At 41.8% G+C, this 26,207-nt stretch overlaps 1 protein-coding gene across 2 annotated transcripts in view; it reads left to right on the top strand.

Moving 5' to 3' along the window:
* si:ch211-15d5.11 (nuclear receptor coactivator 7) overlaps nt 1-26,207 on the top strand; it is a 342,600-nt gene that overhangs the window by 1,405 nt on the left and 314,988 nt on the right. The window contains exon 2 of one of the 2 annotated variants that reach the window (XM_059654361.1): nt 6,195-6,323. The exons of the other annotated variant lie outside the window; for it this stretch is intronic. The gene's annotated coding sequence lies outside the window, so the exon portion shown is untranslated. The remainder of the gene's footprint in view (nt 1-6,194; nt 6,324-26,207) is intronic. 2 annotated transcript variants of the gene reach the window in all.

Genomic DNA, 26,207 nt, shown 5'->3' with positions numbered 1-26,207 from the left:
CCACTTGAAGCCGCACCTCCATTTCCTACCGACTGACCTCATCCCGCCCCCTTTACCTGTCTGTCCTCCCGGGACTGACCTATCCCCTCCCTACCTCCCCATCCATACTCTCCTCTCCACCTACCTTCTCTTCTATCCATCTTCAGTCTGCCTCCCCCTCTCTCTCTATTTATTTTAGAATCCTCTCCCCATCCTCCTTTTCTGATGAAGGGTCTAGGCACGAAACGTCAGCTGTTGTGCTCCTAAGATGCTGCTTGGCCTGCTGTGTTCATCCAGCTCCACACTTTGTTATGCCAGACAAAGTGTCCCTTTTTTGTTAAGAGAGGTGCAGCTAGTTAAGCTTGTTAACTGTCAAGTAAAGGAAACTTATGCATTTGATGGTTATTTCCTTCCTTTCAAATTCCTCCAGTTTAGAAATGACGGATCTCTCTGAAACTTACATATTGTAACACGTGATTTTGATATAAACATAATTTATTTAGACTTTGAATTTTTAACTCGTGGTATGAAACTTTTAGTCTGTATGATGGACATGATGATTTCTCTATTTCTGAAGCATTTTTTAAAAACTGTTATGATAGAGATACTTCTTCCAGTGCTAGTGTGAATTTGTTTGCATGGGAAGATTTTTAGCTGCAGATAAGCATTGAAAAGCATTAGGTTGCATTTAGTTAGAGTGAATAAGGATTTTTTTTAGCTTGGTGAATCAACTGTGCTTTGAAAGATTTTATTTTCCATTTGCAGAAATCCTGGTTGAAGTTAGATGTAAAGACATAGTTCTCCTGGGTCAAGGAAATCGGTGCAGGGGTTCGTTTAAAATTCTAGACTAGAAGTGTTTGGTTAGATCCCTGAAAGGCTTATTTGAGTTTGAGAAAATCTAAGCTCATTAGTGTGAATACTGAAGAAAGAGGCTATCAGATCCTCAAGACAAGAAATTGAAAGCACAACATAAATCAAACCTATAGGTGTAATTCTCTGTGGAGTTTGAATACGAGAGAGGAATGGTATTTGATTAGATGGAATATTCTATTTTTACTGTGTGTTTTGAAACTTTTGAATTTGTGTTATGTGTAAGTAGCTTGGTTTATTTTATCTTTTGTGCATAAATTTCTGTTTTATATTTAAAACCAGATCTGTAGCAATGTATACTTGACATTCAGTGAAAAACTGCATTGTTAAAGAAATAAATATGATCTACCAAGTCATATTTCAATTTAGTATCAAATTTGACTGGTAGTAACAACAGCTGGGATCATAACAAGTGAGGTTATTGTGGCATTTAAATTCACTAAATTTAAAAGGGATCTGTGTCATTTTCTAAGTAATGGGTACATGGTTAATCTGGACGTAAAATAGCTACGTTGTGTTGAAGTTTACTGCAAGGAATTTAAAAGTGACTTTGAATGTTGTTGAGAGATTTCCAGAAATGGAAGATATAATGGTGGGTTATTTGCAAACTTTGACTAAAGCTAAACAGACAGTTAGCAGATAAATTGAAGGTAGAATGGAAAGCAAGACCTATATCCAATATTTAGAACTGAAAGAAAGAAAATTGGTAAAGCTGATGTCACAACTGGAATTAGCTAAGATATTGTTGTGAATTAAGAGCCTTGAGGTAGAAGAGAAACAGATCAAAAGAGGTGTAGGATGGAGGAGAACAGACTAACGTAAGGGGGCATAGAGTTAATAAAACTTCACATAGAAGGAAGAAAGAAGAAAATGGGGAATCATGGAAAAAGACATGGACAAAACGTGGACACCAAAGAGAAAGGGATCTTAGAGAACCTGAGTTACCATGGAAGTAAGGAAGAGATAGTAGCTCAATGGATGATTCGGATTGTAGTGTGGGATTTGATTGAATTCAGAATCTGCACTTAGTGTCTATGTTTTCTAGGGATAAAAAGTATCCTACCTAATTTAACGTATCTGGACTGATGAAGTGGCGAAAAGATATTTGCACTTCAGTACTATCAAGTGTTTTGACAAGTACTATCATGCCTGTGTACACCATACAATTTGTCAAAAGTACAATCTGCAGAGTGTGAAACTACTGAAAGGAAATACTCAATGCTTATATGCTTGTCCCTTCAGCTTATCAATTAACATTTGCAGCTATAAGAAAGAACCCTAATCAGATATTTGTGGTATTTATAAAGGGAGAAAGAAATGTTGAGATCAGTGTATTAGATCATTCAAGCCAGAAGAAAAACTGGAGAATGTAAGCGAAATTATGATCATGGAAGAATTCAAAATTTCATTCCTGAAAATTTAAAGCCTTATTTAGATTAGTGTCAAATATTAAAATTTCAGTAAAGGAGCAGTCCTGGTACATACCTAGTAAATCTAACACAGTTACAGATAGGGAGATGGTCAGTTGGAAAACGACAAGGCATTGGAGGAATAGAAAATCTGCGATCTATGAGGCACTAATTTTAGAGAACAGATGAACGGGCTGCCAAAATAATAAAATGGAAAGATCAGAGCCAAGAGATTTAAAGAAATGAATGTGCTTCCTTTGTAATAAGATGGGACATACAATTGCTAGGTGTTAAATGGGAGATTGATTGACGTTGTAGGAATGTCTAAGGAATCTCAGTAATTGGGGAATCAGAAGGAAATGAGTATTAAAACTGCAGTGTTAGTACAAAGAGAACATGTTTTCTTAGAAATGTACCAAGAAGGAAAAGAGAATTCAAGATGACCATGCAAAATCTTTATTGATTATTCAGAAGGAAAATCAGATCACTGCAGATTCTGAGTACTTTATCTCAAAGATCTTTCTTTATCTTTTGAATTAATGAGGTAAACCAATACAGATATTAAGAGACATTAGCACAGGTCAATTATTGATGCTGGTTGATGTCTTCTAGGGGCATAATGAAGTAGAAATATTTACTGGTGATATAAATAGAGATTACAAACCAATTATATCATACTGAGTTGGATTAAAGAGTTATTTCGTAAACGGAAACGTTGTCATGATAATAATGAAAGAAAAACCTTTCAAATAAATTGACTTTATTTTGGGTAGTGACTGCCTTAGTCAGAGAGCAATACAGCATGGAAACAAACACTTCAGCATGGAAACAAAACCTTGACTATCCCAATGTTGGTTTTCCCTGTCCTTCAGTACCCTCTCCAATAACTTGCTTACCACTGATGTGAGGCTCACTGGTCTGTATTTCCCTGGCTTGTTTTTGATACCTTTCTTAAACAATGGAACAACATTAGCCACCTTCCAGTCTTCTGGAACTTCACCTTTGGCTGAAGATGAAGCAAAAATCTCTGCAAGGGCCTCTGCAATTTCCTCCTAGCTTCAACGAACATCCAAGGATGGACTTGATCAGGCCTGGGAATTTATCCACCTTAATACGCTTTAAGACAGCAAACACTTCCTCTCTGATAAAATGTATACGGTACAAAGCATTGCCACTTGTTTCCCTTAGCATCTATGATTCTCTCCTCAGTAAACACTGAGGAAAAATATTCATAAAAAATCTCCCCAATCTCCTGTTGTTCCACAATAGATGGCCATGCTGAACTTTAAGGTGACCTATTCTCTCCGTAGCTATGCTCTTAAAATGGCTATGGAATCTTTTGGGAATATCTTTAACTTTATCTGCCAGATCCATCTCATACTCTGTTTTTGCTCTTCTGATTTCCCTCTTAAGTGTTTCCCTCTTCAGTGTGCTCTTACGGTGTTTATAGTCATCTAGGGATTTACATGAGCCTGATGGATGCCTTCTCTTTCTTGAGCAGAGCCTCAATAACCCTCATCAGCCAGGAATCTCTAAACTTACCAGCTATTTTCTTTACCCTAACACGGACATACTGTCCCTGGATTCTTGATTTCACACTTTTAATAGCCTCCCATTTGTTGGTCATTCTGTTTCCTTCAAACAGACTCATCCAACTGACGTCTGCTAGATCCTGCCTAATAGCCCCAAAATTGGCCCTGCTCCAGTTCAGCACCTTAAACTGTGGACCGGTCCTATCTTTTTCCACATCTATATTCAAACTAAGAGAGAGATGGCCACTGGACCCAAAGACACTTCAGTCGCTTGCCTGACCTCATTTCCCAAGAGGAGGTCCAGTGTTGCACCCTCCCGAGTAGGCTATGGCACCCTCCCTCTACATATTGATTTAGGAAGCTTTCTTGGACATAATTGACAAATTCCACCCTGTCTGGGCCTTTTACACTGTGGCTGGCCCAGTCAGTACAGGGGAAATTAAAATCTTCAACCAATACTGCTCTATTATTCCTACAGATTATCTGCAATCTCTATACACAACTGCTCCTCTAGTAGCTGCTGGCAATTTGGGGGCGTATAATCTAGTCCCAACAGAGTGACCATCCCCTTGTTTCTAAGTTCTAACCACATGGCATCATTTGATGACCCCTTAAGAGTATCCTCTCTAAGCATTGCTGTTATGTCCTCCATTATCAAAAGGGCAACTCCCCCTCCTCTGCTAGGCCCGAAACGTCAGCTTTTGTGCTCCTGAGGTGCTGCTAGGCCTGCTGTGTTCATCCAGCCTCACATTTTATTAACTCCCCCTCCTCGCTTATTTGTAGTCCTGTCAGGCCTGTAGCTTCTGTATAGCTGCCATACCTGTCCTTCTCTCAGCCATGTTTCTGTTATGGCTATAATATCCCAGTCCTCAGAGCCAGTCCATGCTCTGAGCTTATCTGCCTTACCAGGCAGGCCTTGTGGATTGAAATGAATGCACTTTAAACCAGGAGTCCTTTCCCTGCTTTTACTGTGCCCCTGGCTATCCTGAATAGTAAACTTGCTTTTGATGGTTAATGTATTTTCCCCTGACTCCTCAGTGGCCCCTGCCTTATTCAGAGTCCCAACCCCCTGCTAACTGGTTTAAACCCTCCTGGGTAATACTAGCAAATGCACCCTCCCTGTAAGAACATTGGCCCCCCTCCCAGTTCAAGTGCGACCTGTCCCTTTTGTACAGGTCACCAGAAGAGATCCCAATGATCCAAGAACTGAAAATCCTGCTTCTTACACCAGCTGCTTAGCCACACATTCACTTGGCTTATCTTTCTATTATCTATTGTCACTGGCAGGTGGCACTGGGAGTAAGCTGGAGATCGCTACCCTTGAAGTCCTGCTTTTTAATTTCTTACTTAACTCCCTATACTTATTTTGCAAGACCCGATCTCTTTGCCTACATATGTCATTTGTACCAATGTGCATAATTATCTCTAGCTGTTCACCTTCCCCCTTCAGAATGTTCTGAAACTACTCAAGAGACATCTTGACTTTGGCATCCGGGAGGCAACACATCATCCTGATATCTCTTCTGCAGCCGCAGAATCTCCTGTCTGTCCCCCTCAACTGAGTCTCATCGGTATCGCTCTGTCTGACTGCACCCTTTCCCTCTGAGCCTCAGAGCCGATCACAGTGCCACTGACCTGACTGCTGCTGCTAGCTCCCGAAAGGTCATTTCCCCCCCAACAGAATCCAAAGTGGTATACCTGTTATTGAGGAATGGCCACAGGGAACCCTGCAATATCTGCCTTCACCACCACCGCACCCCCCCCCAACCTACAGCCTGCACCTTAGGAGTGCCCACTTCACTATAGCTCTTATTAATGATGTTCTCTGCACCCCAGATGATCCCGAGTGTATCCAGCTCCAGTTCCCTAACACGGTCTGTCCGGAACTGCAGTCAGGTGCACTTCTCGCAGGTGTAGCCACCAGTGACCCTGGAAGTCTCCCTGATCTCCAACATCCTGCAAGAGGAGCAGACCATTGCCCTCAGTCCAGACAGAAAAAGAGTAGAATTCCCTGTACCCCTGTTTAACATCCTCATGCCAAAACTTCTCAAGCAATGGCCTCAACACTTCAATTGTAATGCTGGCCCAGTCTCTTAATGGCTGCTCCCTTGTACACTTTTACCTTGCTAATTATAGACCACACAGTGTGGAGCTAGAGGCACACATCAGAGGAGCAGAAAAGTTGAGGTTTTAGTTCAGGACCCTCCTTATCTTCCTTACAGAGTCATTTTTTTGGTCAGGGAAGGTGGGAAACACCAATGTAATGCTTCAGGTTTAACTACACCTTAACACCAGGTTCTCTCTGACCTGATGTACAGGTGAAGACTGTAGCAATGTCTCAGAATTCTGCTGTGATGACTGTCAGCTGCTATCTTATTCACTGCCCTTCTTCACTGTCTTGCAGGGGTGTCCTGCGGAGATCTCCTGTACAGTCGTGATGACTGTGGCAGTCTCTCAGAATTCCACTGCGATGATTCTTAGCCGCCCTCTGTTTCACTCAAGGGTTGTTCCACCACCCTTGGTTAACGTAGAGGTAAAACAAATTGAAATGTTACAAGATGAATATCCCAGATTGTTTTTTCACTGTTGTGACTAAATCCCAGGCACACAGATTCCTTTTCTTCTCTGTCTAATTCTATGAAACAGTGAGATGATTTGGAGATTCAGTAACTGGAAATAGAAAGAAAGGGATGATGGTAGAGAGAATGCTGATGATATGTTAAGTCATGAATAGAAATGCAACAGACAGATTCAGAATTAAGAGTTATACCACACATCCAACTCAGGAAGAAACAGTATCCTGGTATCTACTTGGAAGACAAAGTATAAATGATGAAATGGAAACCATCACAAATACCAGCTGATGAGGAATAGATAGTGTTCCATCAGCAAGTTGTGCCCAGTATTAAAAGTATTGACTAACATTTCATTTTAATGTCCTGCTAAGTTATCGTATATATTGAAAAAAAGGTCCTAATTTTGACTCCTGAGGACCCCGTGCATACTTAATTCTTTCACGTAAACTTACATCACCACTTTGCCCTTTCTCGTACCTATTCCTGAAATAATGTTGTGCTCATTAATTAAATATCTTTGTCATCACTTTAATACCCATGTATTTCTGTTTTCTGGACAAGTTCTGGACAGAGCTTTATAAAATTATTTTTTTCGACGTCCCTCAATACAGCATCTACTATACTACCTTCATCAAGTCTTTAATTGTTAACCAAAGCACTCAATCCCATTAGCCAGATATGAATTTCCTTTGACAAACGCATGCTAGCTGTGCATTAATTTGGCTTGTTCGTCTGGGGGCTTTGGAATGAGTTGTAGAAAGATATGTGAGAGTTCCTGGGCTCAATTCCCAGCTGAAGCTTCATTGAGGGAACCAAGTGCAATATTTACAGGTTTGTTGATGACGCAAAATTGGACAGTGTTGTGAGGAGGGTGCGAGGAGACGTCAAGGTCATTGGGCAAGTTGAGCATGTGGGCAAACAAAAGGCAGAAGCAGTATAACATGGCCAAATGTAAAGTTATACACTTTGATGTGAAAAACAGTGATGTATTGAGAAGTGTGGATACATAAAGGAAACTAGCTGTCCTTGAAAATTGGTCAGTAAAAATAGGCAAACTGGTGCAGCAGGCAATTAGGAAGACAAATGATATTTGACCTTCATTGCAAGAGAATTTGAATTCAGAAGTAGGGTTGACTTACTGTAGTTATACAAGACCTTAGTAGGACCACACCTGGAGTATTGCATGTGGCTTTGGTCTCCCCACCTAAGAAAATTTTATACTTGCCTTAGAGGCAGTGCATGCGGAGGCTCATTAGGCTGAGAGTAGGGATGGTAGGGCTGTTCTGTGAGAAAAGATTGTTTTGGCTGAGCCCATATTCAGTAGTGGTTAAAAGAATGAAGAGGGATGATTGAAATGTATAAAATTTGAACAGCGCTAAACACAGGCAGAACAATTTCCCAGTTGGGGAGTCTAGAACGAGGAGGCACTGTCTCAAAATACAATGTAGCTCATTTAGGGATAATGGGATCTGCAGATGCTGGAGAATCCAAGATAATAAAGTGTGAAGCTGGATGAACACAGCAGGCCAAGCAGCATCTCAGGAGCACAAAAGCTGACGTTTCGGGCCTAGATCCTTGGCCTGCTGTATTCATCCAGCTTTGCACTTTATTATCGTAGCTCATTTAGGACTGTTATGAGGAAAAATGTCTTCATTTGAAAACAGTGAAACTGTGAATCCTCCACTCCCAGAAGGCTACAGAGGCCAAGTCAGTGAATATATTCCAGGAAGAAATAGGTAAGCGTTTAAATTTTAAAGGCATCAAGGCGAATGGAGAGAAAGCAAGAATGTGGCACTGGGGGCATTCTTAAGAAAGAAATCAGGAAGGCAAAAAGAGTATATGAGATAGCATTGGCAGATAAGGTAGAATCTCTCTGAATTATCATTAACAAATACGTTAAGGACAAGAGGCTAACTAGAGAGGGGGTAAGGCCCCTGAATATCAAGGAGTTTGACTTTGTGTTGTACCCCAGGAGATGGATGTGATACTAAATGAATATTTTGTGTTGGTTGTTACTGTCGAGAAAGAAATGGAGGGTAGAGAGTGCAGAGAAATAAATTTTGATGTTTTAGAAACAATTCACATTACAGAAGAGGAAGTTTGGGAGGTCTTAGAGAATATGAAGATAGATAAATCTCCAGTACCTGATCTAATGTATCACAGAATGTTGTGGGAAATAAGGGAGGAAATTTTGAGACTCCTTGCAGAAATATTTTCAGCATCTATAACTATGGTTGGGTGCCTGATGACTGGAGGGTGGCTAAGGAGTGTTGTACCTTTGTCTAATTCTGTTCAAATTTTATACATTTCAATCAAAGAAACCGGGGAACGATAGACCTCTGAGTCTGACTTTGGTTGTGGGTAAATTGTTGGAGGTGATTATAAAAGATAGAATTGATGGACATTTAGGGATGCAAAAATTGATTAGGGATAGTCAGCATGGTTTGAAACAAAGAAACCTACAGCACAGGAACAGGCCCTTCGGCCCTCCAAGCCTGCGCCGATCAAGATCCTCTGTCTTACCTGTCATCTATTTTCTAACGGTCTGTGTCCATTTGCTCCCTGCCAATCCATGTACCTGTCCAAATATATCTTAAAAGATGCTAACGTGTCTACGTCTACCACCTCCGCTGGCAATGCATTCCAGGCACCCACCACCCTCTGCGTAAAGAACTTGCCACGCATATCTCCCTTAAACTTTCCTCCTCTCACTTTGAACTCATGCAGAAGGAAAATAATGTCTCACAAACTTGATAGGTTTTTGGGGATGTTGATTTGGGCACAGTAGTGGATGTTGTTTATTTAGATTTTAGTAAAGCCTTTGCAAGGTTCTGCAAGGTAAACAATTTGGTGAAGTTCGGTCACATGGGATTCAGGGTGAGCTTGCCTATTGATTACATAAATAGTTTAACGGCAGGAGACTAGAGTGCAGTGGTGGAGGGTTGGTTTTTGGACTGGAAGCCTGTCACCCTTGGTGTTCCACAGGGATCAGTTCTAGATCCTCTTTGTCATTTATATAAATTATTTGGCTAAGAATATAGAAGGCATGGTTAGTCAGTTTGCAGACAATGCTAAAACTGGTGGCAAAGTAGACAGTGAAGAAAGCTTTCTAAGAATACAAAGGGATCTTGATCCAGTGGATCAATGGACTGAAAAATAGCAGATGGAGTTCAGCCTGGATAAATGCAAGGTATTGCATTTTAGTAAAATAAACAAACAAGGGTAGGGCTTACATAATGAATGGTAGGACCTTGGGTAGTGTTGTAGAACAGAGGGACCTAGGGGTTCAAGTACAAAATTCTTTGAAGTTTGCATCACATAGACAGGATGGTTAAAGGGTGTTTGACACACTTGCCTACATTGCTCAATCCTTTGAGTATAGGAGTTGAGAAGTCATGCTGAGGTTGTACAGGACATTGGTGAGGCCCCTTCTGGAATATTGTGTCTAGTTCCGGTTGCCAAGTTATAGGAGGGATACTATTAAGATGAAGAAGGTTCAGAAAAGATTTACCAGGATGTTGCCAGGTATGGATGGCTTAAGTTATTAGAAAGGGCTGGATAGGCTGGGACTTTTTGCACTGGAGGGTGGGAGGTTAAGAGGAGACCTTATAGAAGTTCATAAAATAATGAGGAGTATAGATAGAGTTAGTGGTAGCTGTCTTTTCCTTAGAATGGTGGACTTCAAGCCCAGAGGGCACATTTATAAGGTGAGAGGAGAGAGATTTTAAAAAGACATAGGGGGCGCTTTTCTTATGTAGGGGGTGGTTTACATGTGGAATGAGCTTCCTGAGGAAGAGGTGGATATAGGTACCATTGCAACATTTATAAGACATTTGGATAAGTACATGAATAGGAAAGGTTTGGAGGGATATGAGCCAGGGTTGGGCAGGTGGGACTGGCTTTGGGGTTATGCTCAGCATTGACTGGATGGACAGAAGGGTCTGTTTCCATGCTGTTTGACTGTATGATTTAGAGGATCAGCCATGATTACGGCACAGCAGGTTCAAAGGGCCAAATGACCATCTCCTAGCTTCTATATCTCTATGTTATAAACCCACACTTCTCGAAAAACAGATTAAATTTCCAACCTGTTCCAGTTTTGATAAACTTCTTTGGAACTATAATGTTAACTCTGTTTGTCTGTCTGTCTCTCTCTCTCTCTCGAAATGTTGCCTTATTGTTGATGGTTCCAGCATTTTTTTACTCATATTTTGACTTATGTTACCACTGTCTTTTATCCTAGCACATGTGACACAGCCAAATATCTGAAACTGCTAGTCAACACTACAAAAGATTGTCTCAGCTTCTGAAACAATTGATTCCTCTGTCACTGGCAGTTTTAGCTGTATCATTATCCTTCTTCCTTAAACCATTTCTTATGAACGTGTTGAGTGTTAATATTTATTATCTGACATTTCATTATCCTATAATTACTTTTTATTAATTTGAACCAATAGCTGCTTAGCTTGTCTTCCTATGTTTCCATACAGCTGTTTCAGCAAGTAGTCAGTTTGTCTGAAGGTAAGTATTTGACGGAGAGCCCAAGCCATCAATTCAAACAATAACCTTCTCTCTGTATAATCTGTTGCATTATGAACAGTAACAAGATAGCAAAGCAAACCAAAACACTGTCTGGCAGAAAAGTGGAGTTTTGTGTTATCAAAAAACCCAGACTCTCTTTGAATGGCAGAGCAAACTTGAAAAGTTGAATGGTCTATGTCTGACGCTACATCTTATGAACATATAAGCTAAAATTAATCTCAAGCATAGTCTGACCTTCCTCAGGATCAAGGACCATGGGAGTAGCCATTTTGCTCTCTAAGAGCTGAGCTGCCAGTCAGCCACACTTATCAAGCTCACAAAGAATTTCGTATGGTTCAATAATGTCACCTCTCGTTCTTGTAATCTTGAATAAGTACGAGACTAACTTACTCAATGTCTCCTCATTGGAAAGTCCCAGAAGCCATCACTCAATGCCTGCCCTGCTTAAGCTCATCTGCTGCTGAAACTCTCATCCATTCTAGATTTAGCGATTCCAGTGAACGCCTGACAGTCTCTCACCTTTCATTTGACATCAGCTTGTGTTCATTTAAAACTGTGCTGCCCGTGTTTTAACACAGGTCATGTTCTGTTCACATGTCACCTTTAAACCTATGAAACGGAATTGCCTTCCAGTCTGGTAAATTAACAATTATAAAATGCCTCTGAGGACTAGCCACTGATTCTCCCTGAGCCAACCCTTCCACTCTGCAGCCTTCTGCTTCCCATAAACTGTGAAAGTTTCTTCCTTACTTCTAAGAGAGATAGGGAACTGCCGATGCTGGAGAATCTGAGATAACAGTGTGAAGCTGGATGAACACAGCAGGCCAAGCAGCATCAGTGGAGCAGGAAAGCTTGACATTTCGGGTTGGGACCCTTCTTCAGAAATTTCTAAAAAGGGTCCTGACCCGAAACGTCAAGCTTTCCTGCTACACTGATGCTGCTTGGCCTGCTGTGTTCATCCAGCTTCACACTGTGCTTCCTTACTTCTAATTCTGGCCTCTTCTCAGCCACCATGTTAATTGCTCAATCTTTTGTCACTGTGCGTTGGCCCTGAAATCTGAATTTCTTCAAAAAATCTCTCCACTTCTCCTTCCCGCGATGTCTCTCTCCTGCTCTCTATTTCTCTGCTATTTTTAAATAATACTCCTGAAAACTCCCTCTTTGACCAAGATTTTGATGACCTGACCTGATATTTTCTGTGGTTCAGTGACAGATTTTCCTTCACAAAGCCTTTGTGAAACACTTTGGGACATTCTGCTGTGCTATATTTATAGTATAAATGTAAATTGTTGTTGTTACTATATCCCTTAGTGACCGGATTCCAGTTCTAATTTTTCTGTTGTTATTTATGTGTCTACCTATTAACTACTTTGCTTCTTTTTTATAATCCTTGACATTGTACTTTAATTGGTAGTATGGAACTCTTTTGTCTGCTCTTTCACCAAGGGTGCTGATTTATTCATTCTGGGAGGTTTAAACAGTGAACAAAAGGAGTTTAAGAGAATGGATTAAATAAATTTACAGAAAATTTACAGCACTAGCCTGTGTTTGATCCAAGCTGGAATTGTTGCTGCTTTCGGAATGTCCTCCAAAACTACTTAAGTAAACGTTTTCACTTTCCTATCTTCCTACTTAATGCATTTCCTATTACCATCACTCAATGAAATCTTAAACCCTTTGCCCCATTCACATTCCAGAAACTGGGATCTGTAAAGTTTATGACATTACTCATGCAGTGTTTTGCCCCGTGTTCTCCCCTATTTATGGAATTTTAGTAACCAGTGCACATCCCAAATCACATTTTGTTGGAACCAAGGTGCAGCTTTTCATTGTCTTAGAAGTACTCCCAGTGATTTTAGTAGAAGGGCTAAAGTGTGTACTCTGGCTTACTGTTCTAAGAGCTCTTTGGCATTGTTATGGAGCAATATTGCTCTCCACTGTTCTGTTGGCAGCTGTAAAGTTCAAAGTGAGAGCGAAGCTGAAGCTTCTAAGTCTGATATCTGACCCGTGATCAATTTTAGGACATGGCTCGATTGTTGCCATGGAGAACTTTACTCTTAACTGCATAGCAACAGGGATTGAATATATGAATTCACTAGTTCTTTTTCACAGCATTGTGCGATCATAGAACGCGGAACACGCCCTTCGGCCCTCGATGTTGCACCGACCTGTGAACTAATCTAAGCCCCTCCCCCTACACGCTCCCATCATCATCCATATGCTTATCCAAGGACTGTATAAATGCCCCTAATGTGGCTGAGTAAACTACATTGGCAGGCAGGGTGTTCCACGCCCTTACCACTCTCTGAGTAAAGAACCTGCCTCTGACATCTGTCTTAAATCTATCACCCCTCAATTTGTAGCTATGCCCCCTTGTACAAGCTGAAGTCATGATCCTCAGAAAAAGACTCTCACTGTCCACCCTATCTAATTCTCTGATCATCTTGTATATCTCTATTAAATCCCCTCTTAGCCTCCTCCTCTCCAATGAGAACAGACCCTCGGCCTTTCTTCATAGGGCCTGCGCTCCAGACCAGGCAACATCCTGGTGAATCTCCTCTGCACCTTTTCCAATGCTTCCATATCCTTCTTGTAATGGGGTGACCAGAACTGCACACGATCATCCTTAGAAATTCTATAAATTGTTAATCATTCTTTTACCCAAACTTTATAGGTTTTGACATTGCTTCAGTGGAGGCAGGAGTTGATTTTAAGCAGAGGAGCTTCATAATCATACATTCAGACAAGAGCTGTCGATATAATGTGATTCTGGTCCCAACAAGTAGGCTTTTGCAGAAAGCATATGAAAAAAGACCCAGCTGTGGACCGTGAAGTTTACAGTCTCAGGAAGATATAGGAAATGCTTTGCAATTTAAATGGAGTTTGACTTTTTGGTTCAATTGTAACCATGGACAAAGTCCATCTGTTATTGCTCGGATAGGCATTGTTTGCTGTGGACTGAAAAGAGAATTGCTCAAACATACAGCAGAGAAAAAAGGTGAGTTTAAATATAAACAAGAATTCACATTTTACGCTGAACCTGTTTGGATTTCTAACTCCTTACTAATGATTGTTCATACACGTTAGGAACACAAATAAGTCATTTAGCACCAACAAACAAACTTTGGAGTTTGACTCTATTCAACAAATCAACAAACAAATTAAAGACAACTCTTACATGTGCAAGGCTATATTTACATGCTGTTGAGGTGCCAGGAGTGTTTAGTAACTGAATGGACCCCTGTTTAACTTCATTAGAAACAGTTCAAAGAATGATCTTTACCCACTGCAGTTTGGCGGCAGCTGCCCCAAGCTTTCATGCTCCCCTCAGCACGTAGTGCTGGATCCTGGAATCTGCCAGTCTGCAGCATTTGGTCAAGGTCACCACTTTGCTCTGGAAGACCAGCAGGTTTCAGGCACACCAAAGAACCCCCCTTCACCAAGCTAACCGTCCTGCAGGCATGGATGATGTTTCTCTCAGTGTGCATCCCGGGGAATGAATCGTAGAGCACAGACTGTTGTGTCAGTGACCTGCGCGGGACGAACTTCAACAATGACCACTGCATCTTTCTTCCAACTTCCTTTGAAAAGCCACATTCCAGTTGGAGATGTGTGACAGTCTCAACTCCCCCATATCTGCTTAGAGTGCAGTGTGCAGTGGCACAGACCAGTGTATATGATGCACCTCACAGGTAGTGCCCCTCTCACCACCAGCCAAGCATTGTCTTGGTGCTTGTTGGAAAGTTCTGGTGATGAGGCATTCTGTTAAATGTCTTTGGCAATCTGCTCAGGGAACCATGTGACCGGAGCCACCCTTTCCTTTTCCCACAGGTTCTCAAGCACATTACATGCTGACCACTTCCTAATGGACTTGTGGTCAAAGGTATTTTTCTTTGTAAGTTTCTCCACGAAGGACAGGTGATATGGAATTGTTCAAGTATTTGCAGTGTTTCACAGTAAGGACAGTCCCATCCTTCAGAATACAAGGGCCAAGTAAAACCTCAGTATGCAGTGAAACTTCTTGTTTTCATACCGAGGGTCTACACACACAAAAGTCACGATTAGGATGGGGGTAGCATTGGGTGCATTCTTCCCCCTTATCCAGTGTTTTGTATGTGGTGTCCCTGTGGATTCGACTTATCTTAGATCTCCAGATGAAGTGGAATATGGCTCGGGTGGCTGCAATAACACAGTCTCAGGGGAATATTGCACCATATACAACAACGGAGAGAGTGCCTTTTAGTGGTGACCAGATTTCTACCCACAATGGAGAGGGAGAGGTGTTCCCAAAAGACCAATTTCTACCTCACCTTGGCATTGTGCTCCGCTGAAGATTTTGCACACACCCCAGCTGCTCCAAATCATATTTTCAGCAGCTTCAGGTAATCTGCCCTGACTGTGAAGGGGACAAAAGATTGGTTGGCCCAGTTCCCAAAGCACGGGGCCTCGCTCTGGCCTTGATTTGACACTGTTTTCTGGCTTGCATCCTTCCTGATGGACACAGCTATGGCTCTAGACAACACACAAACAAGGCAGGAGAGAATGGGCAGCCCTGCCTGACTCAAGATCTGATTGGGACGCTTTCTGATTCCTACCCGTTGATTGAGACTTCAGGAATGATGCTCGTGTAGAGCAGTCGGATCCAGTTGTGAATTCCCTCTCGAACTCCCACTTTGGAAAGCATGTCCTGCATGTAGATGTGTGATATCCTGTTAAAGGCCGTCTCCTGATTCAGGCTGTTGGGGCAGGCGTCCACTCCCCTGTCCTGCATAAAGGTGATTGTATATCAGAGGAGTGTGAAACTGTCACAGTGTAGCACCATTATGTGGGCAAGTGGTCAGCTCTGCATTACATTTACCTCATGATTCAGGGAACCTCACGGATTTGTCTTCCTCTTTTGAATTTGGTCAGGTTCCGGTCCCTCATTTTAGTAAGCCTCATTCAAATTATTTGGTCACTGGTCGACAGGTGGCATAAGTTCAAATGCTCGATCTGATTTTGACCCCAATGTCATTTCTCCATGTTTTCTGTATTGGCAGATGTTGGAATTTGAATTCAATAAATATCTGGAATTAAAAGCCGAATGATAACCAGAGTACCATTGTTAGTTGTCTTGAAAAACCCATTGGGTTCACTCATGTCCTTTAGACAAGTAACTGCCTTACCTATCTGGTCTGTTCGACATGTGACTGCAGACCCACAGCAATATGGTTGACCTCAGCAATTAGCGATGGGCAATAAATGGTGTTCTAGCCAGCAATACCCTTAACCTGTGAATAATAGTTTTTAAGGTTTGCATTGTGCCTAAACACTTGGTTGACAGAACAACCTTCAGCTTTCCAAGCATGTCGAAGCACGGATACATCAGGATGTTCAGGCTGTCATTACTGCTCATTGCTGAAATTTACAGCCTGATGGAAAGAGCATTCTATTTCATTGAACATGCATCAGCAATGTACGAGCACCTGTCTGTCACTGGATGGCGATCCTAACCTCCGCTTTCTGCTTCTGTCATATTATGTGTTCACTTTCCCTAAATGTGGTTGTGAGAAGGTACTAGGTCGAGGGCATTGTTTCTGAGATGCACATGTGAGACCCCAGGAGAGAGAAGGTGGTGTGGAGTTGCAAGGTGTTTCATCCTGCAGAGTGTTGTTGTAGAAGAATGCTGGCAAAGCAGTATTCAGGGCCTGACACCAGGCAGTGTTCAGCCATCATCTGTCTTGCAGCGTGAGATCCTTGCTCTTTAGCTCTTGTAATGCTGTACCTCTTCAATTAGTCACTTTCCCCCCACCAGAATGAATGTACTTTCATGCCCACCCTCCCTAACTGGTTGAAGAACCCAGAGGCTGGGTGCTGATGAAAGAGCCTCAACTACTCTCCCATTATTAAAGCCTGGTTCCAAGCATTCCAGAGTATAGAGTGCAGAGATTCCACTCAGTAGGATAGCCGTTTTATTCACATGTTCCTGTCATGATTCCCTTAGTGATGGAATGAAATACATTTGACATAAGCAATTCAGAAGTACATGTGGCCAATCCCTGGAATGTGGTTAGAGGGAGGAAACATTGAGTTGTATTTATTGGTATCTAGAAGAATAAGAGATGAATTTTAACACATTTCTAATCTTAAATCAATAATTTCTGGGAAGGCTGAATATCATCTTACAAATATGCAGTGTATATCTAAAGATCCACAATTTACATATGTACATCAACCAGCATAAAGATTACACATTAATGTCTTTCCAGACTAAAGACTTAGGCTAGTTCTCCACAAACATATGTGCACAATGTGTGATCAAGGTGCACATTCATTTAAATTAACTGTTTGGAAAGCATGATCGTCACAAAAGCAAAAGCTGCTTGCAGGAAAAATTGCAGACTCATTCTTTCTGAACTGACTTCTAATGTTTTCTTCCCCATTAATTGGCACTCCAATACTAGATACCAGGTTTTTCACTAAATTGATAAAGCACGTTGGAACCAATATACCAGTGGGAAAATATTTCTACCAATTTTCAATCTGCTGCTGTGCTCTTAATTCATTTCAAATTGATCCTAGTACTAACATTTGGGCTTAATGTTGTGTAAGCCAAGTTGCTGTTTCCAAAAGCAATTGGCTTTTCAAGAAATAACATCTTTATGATTATGACATTGTCAGAACGTTAACAACTGTACTGAGTCAAAGCATCATTAGATCACAGCTATCCTCTTACCACAATGCACACCTGAAAACGAGGCTTCAAAAGTCAGCTACAGCACATGGCTGTCAAATTCAGATCTGTGAGGATTATAAAATTAAATATTTGCTGATTTTCTAAGATATGTCCCACAGCATTTCATATACTCCTCTATCTCATCTCAAATGTTTCAAAGGAATCTTTTTGTTAACATCATGCAAAAATAAGGAGAAATTAAATATAAACTTGCAAATATGAAAGAAGTATAAAGAGAACAGTTATTTAAGCCATTTTAGTAACTAAGGAGTCTAAATTCCAAATGCAGTCTCATCAGTCAGTGACATACCTGCAGACTGGACTAGCATTACTTCCACATTCCACACAATGGTCTAATATTGGTGTCTCCAGTGAACCTCTTCCCATTTTATCACAACCCCCGTCGCTTCGCCTGATTTAACAGCCAATTTAAAATTAGATCTCTACTCCCATCATCCTTATGATTCTTCATTTAAAATATTCCCCACCATGCTCCTCTATTAAACTAAATCCCTACCACCAGTAGAGTCTCACAAACTGAAGTACTCCAAAACCAACTTCTCCCCTGCCCTTCAAAATGTTTCCTTCTTCGATATCCTTCTGGCCTTTAAAACATAACCCAGTTTGGATTTATTGAATCCACTTTCTTTCGACTTGGTGTTGTCCTCCTGGCCCTGTGTCTAGTCTTCTTGGAGTTAAGACAGAACCTCAAAGGTTGATTCACATTATGATGTTGTGAGAAATTTAGAGAATTGGGAACAATTTGGTATGGATTGTCATCTAAACTGAAGGACAGCTGAATTAACTTTGGTGCCGAAATTTTAACTGTAGTCTTTCATGTAGTCTTTCAAAATTAACATCTATTAAGAATTTAAAAGTCAAAGAACTGCAAGTGCTGGAAATTAGAAACAGAATCAAAAATTGATAGCAAAACTCAGCCGATCTCAAACATCTGTGGAGAGAAAGCAGAGTTAATGTTTCAGGTCCAGTGACCCTTCTTCAGAACAAAAACAGCAGCTTCTGGATAAGCTGTGCAGGTCTGACAGCAGCTATGAAAGACTCAACTAACAACTTGTCAGTTCTTGTGTGGAAAGTCAGACATTTTGCTGTCATTTGGGGGGTCATCTTGTGAACTGGATTGAGTGTGAGCAAATGCCATTTTCCTTAAAACTCTTTTGGGAAATGATAGTAGTATTTCCCTCCCAAACAAACCATCTCAGAAGTAGGGACAGGTGTTCTGCCAAATTTGACCTGAATTCAAAGGAAAATGTTTTGCCGTGACAGTAGCTGAGTTGATAGAGCTTTGTTAGTTGAATGATTGACATATTTTCCTGCTCGGGTGGCGGTCATCTACCATTATTAACCCATTTAATTCACATAGATTATTGACATTTCAGATTTTAACAAAAAAAGGTTCCATGCAAACAGTTTAAAATGTTTGTAAGCAAGTACTCAAAAGTGACTAATACTAAGAAAGGAACCATATACTCTGATAAATCATTTGTATCAGGGGCTCAGCAATAGCGAAGGCCAGTGAAGCCACAAGCCACCCATGAAAGCCTGGAATGTCATTTATCAAGCAAACAACTAACACGAACGAAACTGGGTTAAAGAGAGGACCTTTCAAAGATAAAGGATATTTATCCAGGATGGTATTGGGAGTTGGCGTCAATATCTCTCATACCAGGATCATTCAATATAGCTGATGGGAGCTATCACCCAGTGGCTGGAGAACCAGCAAGGTTTTTCCTTTAAGGAAAAACCAGCTGCTTTTAATGCTGACACTTAACTGCACCATGACAGACCTTCCTCAGGATCACAGACTTTGGGAGGAGACACCTGCCCTTTAAGAGCTGAACTGCCGGTCAATCAGAGGTCAGCAACTTGAAAATCTGCCAAAGAATCTTACATGTTTCAATAAGGTCACCTCTCATTCTTCTAATCTCCAATAAATACAAGGCCAATTTACTCGATCTGACCTCATAAGAAAATCCCAGCAGCCATACTCAATGTCAGTCCTGCCTAAGCTCATCTGCTGCTGAAACTCTCATTCATTTCAGATTTCCACACACCCTGTATGGAGTTTGCACATTCTCCCCGTGTCTGCGTGGGTTTCCTCCAGTTTCCACCCACGGTCCAAAGATGTGTGGGTTAGGGTGGATTAGCCATACTAAAGTGTTCAGACATGTGTAAATTAGGTGGGTTGTAGGGGGATGGGTCTGAATGGGACGCTCTGTGGGTCGGTGTGGACTTGTTGGGCTGAAGGGCCTGTTTCCATGCTGTAGAGATTCTATGATCTAGCGATTCCAGTGGATGCTCAACAGCCTCCCACCTTTCACTTGACACCAACTTATGTTCATCCAAAGCTCTGCTACCCGTAATTAAATTGAGATCATGTTCTGTTCACTTGTCACCCTTACTTTGTTGACCTCCATTCTGGTAAAATGTGAGTTCTAAAATGTCACTGTGACTCCCCGAGTAACCCTGTTCTGTTCCTTCTAATGCAGCCCTCTCTCAGCCACAATTTTAATTGCTCCACCTTTAGTTGCTATAGCGGAATCATAAAATCTGAAGTCCTACGGAAAATTTCTCTGCTTCTGTCTGCATCAATCTCTGTCTCTTTCTTGTTTCTCCTTTTTCTGCCATTCTTTAAAATGCTACTTAAACCTCACTCTTTGACCAAGATTTTGATCACCGAACCTGAGATCCCCTGTGGTTCAGTGGCAGACGTTCCTTGACAATACCTTTCAGAAAAACTTTGGGACATTCTGCTGTGCTAAAAGCACTCTATAAATGTAAATTGTTGTTGTTGTTGCTGAATCCCTCAGTGACATGATTCCTGTTCGGAATTTTCTTTTGCCATTCGGGTACCCACCTATAAAAAAATTTGCTGCTGCCCTTCCTTATCCTGGATTTTGGGAGTATGGAAATTCTATGTCTGCTAGTTCACTGAGGGCATTAATATTTTCCGTATGGAAGGTTTAAACAGTGGACAAAAGGAACTGAACAGAACAGATTATGTAAATGTACAGAAAACCTACAGCACCATGTCATGCTTGGTCTATGCTGGAGTTGTTGCTCTGTAAGAGCCTCTTAGGAAACAAATTGAGCAAACTTTCTCACTTTCTTGGCTTCCTCCTTAATGCGTCTCCTGGTACTCTTGACCCCTCCCTTGCCCTTGATGCTCTCACTGATTCAGAATCTGTTCATCTCAGCCTTGAATAGACTTAACGACCCAATCTTAATGGTCATCTGCTGCTGAAACTCTCATCTGTGCTTCTGCAATCCCCAGATCTGGCTATTCCAATAGATGCCTGATGAGCCTCCACCTACACCCACCCCCACCCACCACCATTTGACTTAAAACTTCTGTTCTTTCAAAACTAACTGCCCATATTTTAACGCAGGTCATGTTCCCATGTTACCATTGTGCTTGCTGACCTAATTACCTTACAGTCTGGTAAAACGTCAATTCCAGTTGCCTCTGTGGACTTGGCAATCATCACTCCACCATAAACCCTCCTGTGGCCAATCTGTTCCTGTCCTACAAACATTTAAAATCTCTGTTTATTTCTATTTCTGGCCATTTACTCAGCCAAGAGTTTAATTGTTCCACCTTTAGTTGCTGTGTCTTGGCCTGAAAATCTGAATTCGTTCAAATGAATTTAACGTGGTACTATGGAATTTCTGTCTGCTGTTTCATTGAGAGTCTTAATGTATTTATTCAAGGAGCTTAAATGGTGAGCAAAAGGAATTTAACAGAATGGATTGTAGCTTTACTATTCAGTTGTTGGACATGAGTATTTTTGGGTGGGACAGCATATAGCGACTGTCCATGGTTGTCCTTGAGAAAGTGGTAGTTGCTTTCTTGAACCACTGCAGACCACATGCTGTATTTCATCACAAACTTGAGTATACCATCACAATGCTGACTTGTGCCTTCTAGATGGTAGTAGACAGGCTTTGGGTAAACAGGAGGTCAGTTACTCACCTGTAACCAACACTACAAGCCCGTGGTTGACTTATACTGCTGTTGATGCTCCTCTAAAATTTCTTAATCAAACTTTATCATTTCTCCTTATCGCATCTGTAACACCTACTTCTCAACGAAATTTCAAACCTTTCACTTTATTCCGTTCAATTTCCAGGAGTTAGGCTCCTGTCAACTTTATGATCAGAGACAATGGGAACTGCAGATGCTGGAGAATCCGAGATAACAAAGTGTGAAGCTGGATGAACACAGCGGGCCAAGCAGCATCTTTGGAGCACAAAAGCTGACGTTTTGGGCCTAGACCCTTCATCTGATGAAGGGTCTAGGCCCAAACCGCCAGCTTTTGTGCTCCTAACATGCTGCTTGGCCTGCTGTGTTCATCCAGCTTTACACTTTGTATCTCTGTTGACTTTATGAGCTTATTTATGCAGTGTTTTCTCCTGTGTTCTCTCATATTTATGGAATTCTAGTAACCAGTGCAGATGCAGATCACAGTTAATTGGAACTAAGGTTCTGCACTTTGTTCTCTTCGAAGTCCTCCCAATGATTTTAACAGAAGGGCTGAGGTCTGCATTCAGCGGTTCACCGCTGTCATGCCACAACAATGCTCTCTAGTGTTCTATCTGCAGCTGAAAATGAAATGTTTGCATTCAGCAAGTTGAAGGTAAGAGTGAAACTGAAGCTTTCAAATCAGACATCCACCCTCTGCTCAATTTTAAGACCTGGCTTGATTGTTGCCATGGAGAACACTGCTTTCATTTACGATTCACAATGCAGTGTCATTCCGATCCCTGCAAGATCCCTGCAGAAAACCTGTAAAAAAAAGACCCAGCTGTGGAGCGAGAAATTTACAACCTCAGGAAAATATAGGAAATGCTTTGCAATTTAAATGGAATTAAACTTTTTGGTTCAGTGGTAACCATGAACAAAATCTAGGCCCGAAACTTCAGCTTTTGTGCTCCTAAGATGCTGTTTGGCCTGCTGCGTTCATCCAGCTCCACACTTTGTTATCTCGGATTCTCCAGCATCTGCATTTCCCATTATCTCGTGAACAAAGTCTATCTGTCTATTGATCCGATAGGCATTGTTTGCTGTGGACTGAAAAGAGAATTGCTGGAACATGCAGCAGAGAGAAAAGGCAAGTTTAAATATCAGCAAGAATTCACATTTTACTCTGAATCTGTTTGGATTTCTAACTCCTTACTAATGAACCTTCATAAAGGTTAGGAACAAGAATAGGTCATTTAGCACCAACCAAGTTGTACCATTTCATAAGACCATAGTGATTTTGTCCTTCCAAATATTCAGACACTTACATCACCTTTTTATTCACAGAAATTCAAAGGCTCATAATCCTCTGAGAGAAAAAAAATTGCATTTCATCTCATGTTCAATGGATGAACCCTAGATTGTACCAGGAGGGAGACACCCTGCCAACATCCAGCCTGCCAAGCCCCTCAGATTTAATATGTTTAAATCAAGTTGTATCTCATTCTTCTAAACACCACTCAAAGAAAGCCTAAACTTATTCGACATTTGAATATCCTCTTCTGAGAGCTGATTGAAACCTTCTTTTAATGTTTGCATTCCGAACATTGCTTTGGCTCAAAAGATGTCCGTGTACAACAGCTTACAGCTGAGTTTACAGTCTCCTGTGATTTCTTTTTCAAGAATCTCAAATGCAAGTTTGTTCTGTGTAACAGCATGTGGAGAAAACAAGCAAACATTACCATTTGACTCTATCCAGGAAACAAACCAAAGACACCTCTTTCTTTTGCAAGACTATATTTACATGCATTTAAGGCACCAGGAGAGTTTTTGGTAGCTGAACAGACCCCCATTTAACTTAAGCAGAAAGAGTTCAGACAATGGTCTTTCCCCACCGTATCTTGGTGGCAGCTGCCCCAAGCTTTAGTGTGTCCCTCACCATGTAGTCCTGACTTTGAAATGTACCAGTCTCAACACTTGGTCAAGGTCAACTCTTTGCTCTGGAAGACCGGCAGTTAAAAACACACCAGAGTGCCTTTCACCAAGTTAATGGTCATCCAGGCACAGTCGATGTTTTTCTCAGTGTGTTTCCTAGGGAACAGACTGTAGAGCACAGAGTGTTGTGTCAGTGTCCTGCTGGGGACGAACTGCAACAATATCAATGGCATCTTTCTCCAGACTTCATTAAATACCCACATTCCCTTCATAGATGTGTGACTGTCTCAACTCCCCTGTAGCTGCTTGGAAGGCAGTGTGCAGTGGCACAGACTGACCAGGCGAATATGACACAACTCACAGGTATTGCCCAACTCACCACCAGCCAAGTGTCATCTTGGTGCTTGTTAGAAAGTTCTTGTGATGAGGCATTCTGCCAAATGTCTTTGGCAGTCTGCTCAGGGAACCATGTGACAGGATCCACCCTCTCCTTTTCCCACAGGTTCTCAAGCACACTACGTGCTGACCACTTCCTAATGGACATGTGGTCAAAGGTATTTTTTGTTGTGAGTTTCTCCACGAAGGACAGGTGATATGGAATTGTTCAACTATTTGCAGTGTTCCACAGCAGTGAGGCCAGTCCCATCCTTCAGAACACAAGGGCCAAGTAGAACCTCAACATGCAGTGACACTTCATGTTTGCACATCGAGGGTCTACGCACAGCTTGATGCAGCTGCACACAGTGGTGACCATTAGGACGGGGTTGGTGTTGGGTGCATTCTTCCCCCTTACCCAGTGTTTTGTACATGGTGCCCCTGTGGATTCAACTCATCTTAGATCTCCAGCTGAAGTGGAACATGGCTCGGATGACTGCAGCGACACAGTTTCAGGGGAATGACCCAGACCTGCAACATATACAACAACAGAGAGAGTGCCTTTTACCCGGTGACCAGATTTTTACCCACAATGGAGAGAGAGTGGTGTTCCCAAAAGACCAATTTCTACCTCACCTTGGTAATGTGCTCCTCCCAAGATTTTGCACACACCCCAGCTGCTCCAAGTCATATTTTCAGCACCTTCAGGTAATCTGCCCTGATGGTGATGGGTATAAAGGATTGGTTGGCTCAGTTCCCAGAGCACATGGCCTCGCTTTTTCCTTGATTTGACTTGGCACCTGACACCAGTTCAAACTGGTTGCAGATGCTCATGAGTCTGCACACTGACAGTAGATCAAAGCAGAAAACTGTGACATCATTCATGTATGCCTCCTGGAATACTCACTGCTTTCAGGCTCACATCCTTCCTGATGGCCTTAGCAGACAAACAAGGCAGGAGAGAATGGGCAGCCCTGCTTGACTCGAGATCTGATCGGGAACCTTTCTGATTCCTACTCATTGATTGAGACTGCAGGAACGATGCTTGTGTAGAGCAGTCGGATCCAGTTGTGAATTCCCTCCCAAAATCCTGCTTTGGAAAGCATGTCCTGCATGTAGATGTGTGATATTCTGTCAAAGGCCGTCTCCTGATTCAGGCTGTTGGGGCAGGCGTCCACTCCCCTGTCCTGCATAAAGGTGATTGTATCTCAGAGGAGTGTGAAACTCTCAGAGTGTAGCACCATTATGTGGGCAAGTGGTCAGCTTTGCACTACATTTACCTCATGATTCAGGGAACCTCACGGATTTGTCTTCCTCTTTTGAATTTGGTCAGGTTCCGGTCCCTCGTTTTAGTAAGCCTCATTCAAATTATTTGGTCACTGGTCGACAGGTGGCATAAGTTCAAATGCTCAATCTAATTTTGACCCCAATGTAATTTCTCCATGTTTTCTGCATTGGCAGATGTTGGAATTTGAATTCAATAAATATCTGGAATTAAAAGCCGAATGATAACCAGAGTACCATTGTTGGCTGTCTCGAAAAACCCATTCGGTTCACTAATGCCCTTTAGACAATTGCCTAGCTTACCTGAGATAACAAGGTGTAGAGCTGGATGAACACAGCAGGCCAAGCAGCATCAGAGGAGCAGGAAGGCTGATGTTTCAGCCCTAGCCCCTCCATTTTTTTTCTGAAGAAGGGTCTAAGCCGAAAATGTCAGCCTTCCTGCTCCTCTGATGCTGCTTGGCCTGCTGTGTTCATCCAGCTCTACATCTTGTTATCTCAGATTCTCCAGCATCTGTACTTCCTTTTATCTCTGCCTTGCATACCTGGTCTGGTCAACATGTGACTGCAGGCCCACAGCAATGTGGTTGACCTTCGCAATTAGAGATGGGCAATAAATAGAGTTCAAGCCAGCAATGCCCTTATCCTGTGAATAGTTTTTCAGGTTTGCATTGTGCCTAAACATTTGGTTGACAGAACAACCTTCAGCTTTCCACGTATGTCTGAGCACTGATCCTTCAGGATGTTTAGCCTGTCATTTCTGTATCTTTGCTGAAATTTGCAGCCTGATGGAGACAGCATTCTATTTCATTCAACATGCATTAGCAATGCCTGAACAGCTATCTGTCGTTGGATGGCTACCCTAACCTCCACTTTCTGCTTCTGTCAAATTGTGTGCTCACTTTCCCTGAATGTGGGTTTGAGAAGTTAATAGGTCAAGAGTGTTGTTTCTGTGAAGCAGATGTGAGGCCCCAGGTGAGAGAAGGTGGTGTGGAGTTGCAAGGTATTTCATCC

Source organism: Stegostoma tigrinum, chromosome 24 (assembly GCF_030684315.1).
Source record: "Stegostoma tigrinum isolate sSteTig4 chromosome 24, sSteTig4.hap1, whole genome shotgun sequence".
Taxonomy (NCBI): Eukaryota; Metazoa; Chordata; class Chondrichthyes; order Orectolobiformes; family Stegostomatidae; genus Stegostoma; species Stegostoma tigrinum.
The sequence above is the reverse complement of the archived record's forward strand: the minus strand, read 5'-3'. Positions and strand labels throughout refer to the sequence as shown.